The sequence below is a fragment of the Heloderma suspectum genome, chromosome 5 (assembly GCF_057233095.1).
Source record: "Heloderma suspectum isolate Gila_16-S chromosome 5, 16-S_ref, whole genome shotgun sequence".
In the NCBI taxonomy this organism is placed as follows: domain Eukaryota; kingdom Metazoa; phylum Chordata; class Lepidosauria; order Squamata; family Helodermatidae; genus Heloderma; species Heloderma suspectum.
In genome coordinates this window covers 125,725,511-125,731,378 of record NC_139462.1, presented here as the reverse complement: position 1 = coordinate 125,731,378, position 5,868 = coordinate 125,725,511, and positions in this window count along the sequence as shown.

Genomic DNA, 5,868 nt, shown 5'->3' with positions numbered 1-5,868 from the left:
GAGTTTATTAAAATCAGTTTTCCTAAAATCCAGGGTACGCGTTTGACTACACTCGGCTTTTGCTTCCCTTAGAACCAAGAACTCAAGTGCAACATGGTCGCTTTCCCCCAGAGTTCGTGTAACTGCTACTTGATCCACTAAGTCATCTCTGTTGGTTAGGATCAAGTCAAGGATAGCCAATCCTCTAGTTCCTTCCTCTACTTTCTGTAGGAGGAAGTTATCTGCCATACAAGTCAGGAATTTCCTGGAGGGGCCATGTTTTGCAGAATTTGTCTCCCAACAAATATCAGGGAAATTGAAGTCCCCCATTACTACTACATCATGCTTCCTTAAAACATTGGCTATTTGCTTTTCAAAAGTTTCATCCTCGTCTTCTCCTTGGTTGGGTGGCCGGTAGTAGACTCTGACCACCAGGTTCCTTTTATTCTTTGCTCCATTTATTTTGATCCAGATGCTCTCGATTGGGCTACTAAGCTCATCCTCCTGTGTTTCTGTGCAGAGATACGTATTTTTCACATACAGTGCAACCCCGCCTCCCTTTCTGTTCCTCCTGTTCTTTTTGAACAAGTTATATCCTTCAATTGCTGTATTCCAGTCATGAGAGTCATCCCACCAAGTCTCAGTTATACCTATCAAGTCATAATTTCCCTCCTATATTAAGAGTTCGAGTTCATTCTGTTTGTTTCCCATACTCTGGGTATTAGTATACAGACATCATTCAAATGAGTCTCCACCAGGTACGGAGATGGGTTAGGTTGTTCCTGGGACTCTCCGAGAAGTAACCCTAGAGATGCCTATTCCACACTCTTCTCACATACCTCTAAGACAGATATGATCGAATCCCTCCCTCAGTGAGCACCGGTATAGCTGAGTTGCCCTTCATGATGCTCAACCTAAATCTGCCTCCCTGTGGCTTAAAGTTGTCCTCTTTTTAGAAACTGATGAACAATGGTTCATCATCCTCTACATGAGGATCCTGTTAAATGTTAGGATTTTTTTTAAAAAAATACACCCCTCCATTGTCCTGTAAATATCTTTTTCTTTAGGCTAAGCATACGACTCATTTATTTTAAGACAATTTTTAACTTGAACAATTTAAAAAGGTGCATAAAATGCTGAGATTCCACAAAAATTATCCCAAATAAAGCACCAAAATGCTAGATGGAGAAACAGAAAATCTTTACAAGCATACTCCATTCCTTTGGCTGTGGGGGTGGGGAATGCCCTCCAAATACTGTTAGACTGCAACTCCCGTCATCTCTGGCACTCCCATCATCTGTGGCCATTGATTAGGAACACAGGAAGCTGTCTTATCCTGAGTCAGACCCTGGATCTATCTAGCCCAGTACCGTTGATGCTGACTGACAGCAGTGGCTCCTCAGAGTTTCAGGCAGGATTCTTTCTTAGCACTACCTGGAGAAGCTGGGGACTGAAACAACTCTGAAAGGAAAGACACCAGTCGAAGCTGGTGGCTTCAGTGCCAGTGGAATGGTGAATCTCCCCCAGGTTTCAGTCAGAACCCTGAAGGAGCTACCCAAAGTGCTTTGCACCTTTAGAGTTCTGACTGGTTCTGACTGAAACCCAGGGTGGATTCACTGCCCAGTGACACTGGAGCCACCAGCCTCCACTGCAAAACACATGCATGGCACTGCAAACCCCAGCAGGGCTATTGTACCCTTTACAGATATGTGAAAGTCAGCAGAGTAGCAGGTCCTTCCTTCATGCTCCATCCCATGTTCAGTGCATCATGTCAGGGAGCGAGCACACTGAGCACACCAACAGGGAGAGCTAACAGGAGTCTGGTGGCGGTGGGGGTCAAGGAGGAGGTCCCTAACAAAATTGCCCTATAAAGTAAGTGGACAGTTTGTGCTTGGAAATCCTACTAACTGAGCAGGTAAGGGAAGGAGAAGGAAGTGGTAGTGAAGAGGGAGGACTCACAAGGAAGAGAAAATGGACAGATGTGACCTGCAAGGTATGCAGTATGTTGTTTTCCTGACTGAAGAGAACATGGTGTACATCTACAGCACGTGGAAGCTGGTTACATCGCTACAAGAAAATGTAAGAGGTCTGGAACAGCAAGGAGCCAAACTCCAATGTATAACAGAGGATGAAGAGTTCTTGGACAGAACATAGGAGGTGCTGGAAGAACACCTGCAGGGGGCCACTCAGAAAGAGGAACAGGATGAACAACTGAAGGAGCAACCAGCATGGATGACAATGACACTCAGGAGGAAGAGATTCAGAGGCACTCTGCACCACTGGAACTAAGAAAGCTCTTTGAGGCTCTTGCTGAAGACAGTGGCTCTGAGCCTTTGGGGGAAGATCTATAGCAGACCTCACAGGACAGGAAGCAAGATGCTGGAGCCCTACAGAACAGAGGGGATAGAACTGCTCCATTCAGCAAGAGATAGGTTAGTGGCTCCCTACTGTGAGGGGGATGTGTGCCAGTCAGACCCATTGGCTGAGGAAGTATATTGACTCCCAGGAGCAGTGATTCCAGATATGATGGCACAGTGGCCGAGACCCATCCAGTCCACTGAAAATTATCCCCTCTTGCTTATCCATGTGGGAACAAATGATAGCACCGAGCACAGCTATTTTTTAAATTGATTCTTTATTGTAAATTTCAACAAAACAGATAATAAAAAAACAAAACAGAAAAAATAACAAAGTGTGTGTGTGTGTGTGGGGGGGTATAATTACATGCGCTAGAAGTTTCGATTTCAATTGGCTACAGCCCTCTAAACAGAAGCAGACTAAATCTCAATATATGTGTTCATTCGCAAGTGGCACCTATATACCACCTTTTCAAATGTTGATGGCATTGTTAGGTCCCACTGTATTGGGAGGGGCGCATTTATCCTTCCAGTGTTGTAGTTTCAGTCCTTTGGCTGTCAAAAGGGTGCAGATAATCCATTTCTGCTGATGATGCATTAGCTTCCAGGAAGGAGGGAAATAATTTAAAATAACATGGACATCAGTAAATATTATGGAGTATTCCAATACAAAGTTTATCTTAATAATAAGTTTCTCCCAAAAGGAGGTGACTTTTGGGCATTTCCAAAATGTATGGTTAAAAGAAGCATTAGCCGTATTATACTTCCAACAATTAGCCAAGTTAGACCAACCTTTGTTAAAGAGGTGTTGTGCGTGATTTATTTTTAAACAAAGGCCTTTACCATCACCTCTTTTAAGTAAGATGGAATTATATTGGCTGTAAAGAGACATTTACCAGTACCCTTGCCCACTCAGCCAGTCCTCCCCTGGCCGCTTTTATAAGCCAGGAAGGGTGAGGGTCCAGCACAGAAGTGGTCGGCCTCACATCTCAAAGTGTCCTATCCTCATCCAGGCTGCATAAATGGAAACGTATCCATTATAACAGGACAAGCAGGGGCCAAGTATTCTGATTGTACTTTCTCTGGAATGAGCCCTGTTGGTGTTAGCGCTACTTCCTTCTACGTCAGTGTGCATAGGCTCAGACAGTAAGGCTGCAAAAGATGCATAGGCTCAGGTTGTTAGCCTGTTATCAAGAAGCAAGCCCCTTCCTCACTGTCAGTCAATGGAGCCAAATGCAGAAAGGAGGTGGTGGGCTCTCCATCGCTGGAGGTGTTCAAGCAGAGACTGGACAGTCATCTGTCAGGGATGCTTTAGAAGTGGAGTCATGCTCTAAGCAGAGACGCGATGGCCTAAATGGCTCCTTCCAGCTCTATGATTCTATGATCACTTGTTTCATAACTATGTTTTGGAGCTTGCAGGAGCCTATTTGGAATGAGTCACTCACAGTCCCACAGAGGAACAGCTGGAAATGCTCTGGTCACTGCTGCTGGTCATGCTGCACTGCAGGTACCCCTTTTAGTATGCATGGCACTGGGTCCTTTTCTCTACACCTACTAGAGAACTATCTGGAGAGAACAAAGAGTTGCAGAGGGAGTACGCGCAATGGTCAGTAGTTCAAACGCCTAGATGCACAATTAGATGGTGGTTCTGAGGACATGAGGGCGGGGGAGGGGTTCTGCCTGAGTGCTCCTCCAGCACCCTTGCTTCAGTCTCTCCTGCTCTCCCTACCTGCACCCTTGGGGGTGCATACTTCCTTTTGTGTCTCCTGTGTGGAGATACTGGTACAAGCTCTTGTGGGGAGGAAGGATTGTTTCAACTGTACAGAATAGCCACAGTTTCTACATATAGCACTGTGGGGTGGGTGGGGGAGATAGACATGGGAAACATTTGCAGCAGTTATATTTTTGTGGCATGAATCTCTCCTTCCCTGTCTTGCCAGTGTCATGTGCTCTGTCCTTGCCATATGCCCTGTTTAGCTCTACTTGTAGGAGTGCAGTGTGTGTTGCTGCTGGGTGTTTGGCTCTGGAGTCCTGAGAGGGATTAGCTGTAATAGTTCTGGGAAGACAAATGTACTCTTTCTATGTGTGCTGAGGCTAGGAGGTTTGTGCAAAGGACTCCCTTTTTGTGCAAAGTGCCCTTTCTCAATTATTCACCCACCCACATTTCCCCTTATGTCCTCTAAGTTGTACCCAACCAGAAGCCAAAGAGACATAGCCCCATGCCACACACCCTATCATCTAACATGGTCTTCCTGACAGGGATTTATATACTGGCGCTGGTGTGCTGTGATTGGCTGAATTTGCCTGAATGCACTGGAAGTGTAGGATTTGAAGGAATCTAAACACCCCCAAGGTAAAGTCCAATGCTCTAGCTACTAGACCACATTGCAGATACACACTTATAATCCACTTGTATGCCATCTAGGGCTGGAGACACCTAGGGTGTTTCCAGATGAAGGGCTCCCAGCTATTCCAGTCCACAGGAATTTTTCCAGGGAGGGGGGCAAAGCTGCACAGTGATGTGTGATTGTTGTTTGCATGCATAGTGCGCACTGCTACAACACACCTGTGCAAGCGTTTAAGTAGGGCTGTGCACCACCTCACCTGAACTCTGAGCTAAAGTGGGCCACTTCCAAGGTGAGGCAGAAGGAGCACAAAGTGGCATGGAGTGAGGTGGGTCGCTCTGAAGTGCTTTGGCATGCTTCAGAGCAATCTGGAAGCCCAGCTGCGCTGCTGCTGCCCCCGCCCAGCCCCTAGCTCCTTACCTGGGCCCTCAGGATGCACACCAGCAGCTGTCTTCTTGTTCCAGCCAGTCACCATTTTTAACATTTTTAAATTTTTAACATTTTTAAATTTGCAGTCTGAATGAATTAGTCAGTGATAGGGATGGAACCAGAGGAAGATTTTCTACCACCGAGAGAGAGAGAGAGAGAGAGAGAGACTTTGCACTGAGGATTCCATCCCCTCCAACCATTAGGTAATACTCACAATTTGGGCTCAACTAACTGTTTTACATCATGCACCATGTAAAATTAATCTCCAGCACTGTTAATATCAGGACTGTCACATTTCTCTGCACTTCTGCTTTACGCTGCCCCAGGAACCTGTGTGCTTCACCAAAGGCAAGAGGCAGATTAGATACAGTTGGACTTGTGTCCTCAGAAATGGGGATCAGCCATAGCTTCTCCTTCCCAAAATGCATTGCTTGGTGTAATCTGGTACCTGAAACACCTACCACTGACTAACTCGTTCAGACTGCATGTGGAGGAACTAGCACAGATGCAATCCCACCACTGCCATTAAGTGTAGAGGAATACCCCTTCCTACTGCTAATATTGTGGAGGATCACCTCTCACCACTGGGCAATCCCTCCCTCCACTTCTGCTGCCACCATTAAACTACACCCCTTTATTTAATATAACCCTTTTCTCTAAGGTAAGCTCATCATCAGATGTGAGACAAACAGATCAAAGGTACAAGTATATAACTAAAGATAAAGCATATTTTATTAAAAAGGAATAAGAAAGTTTAT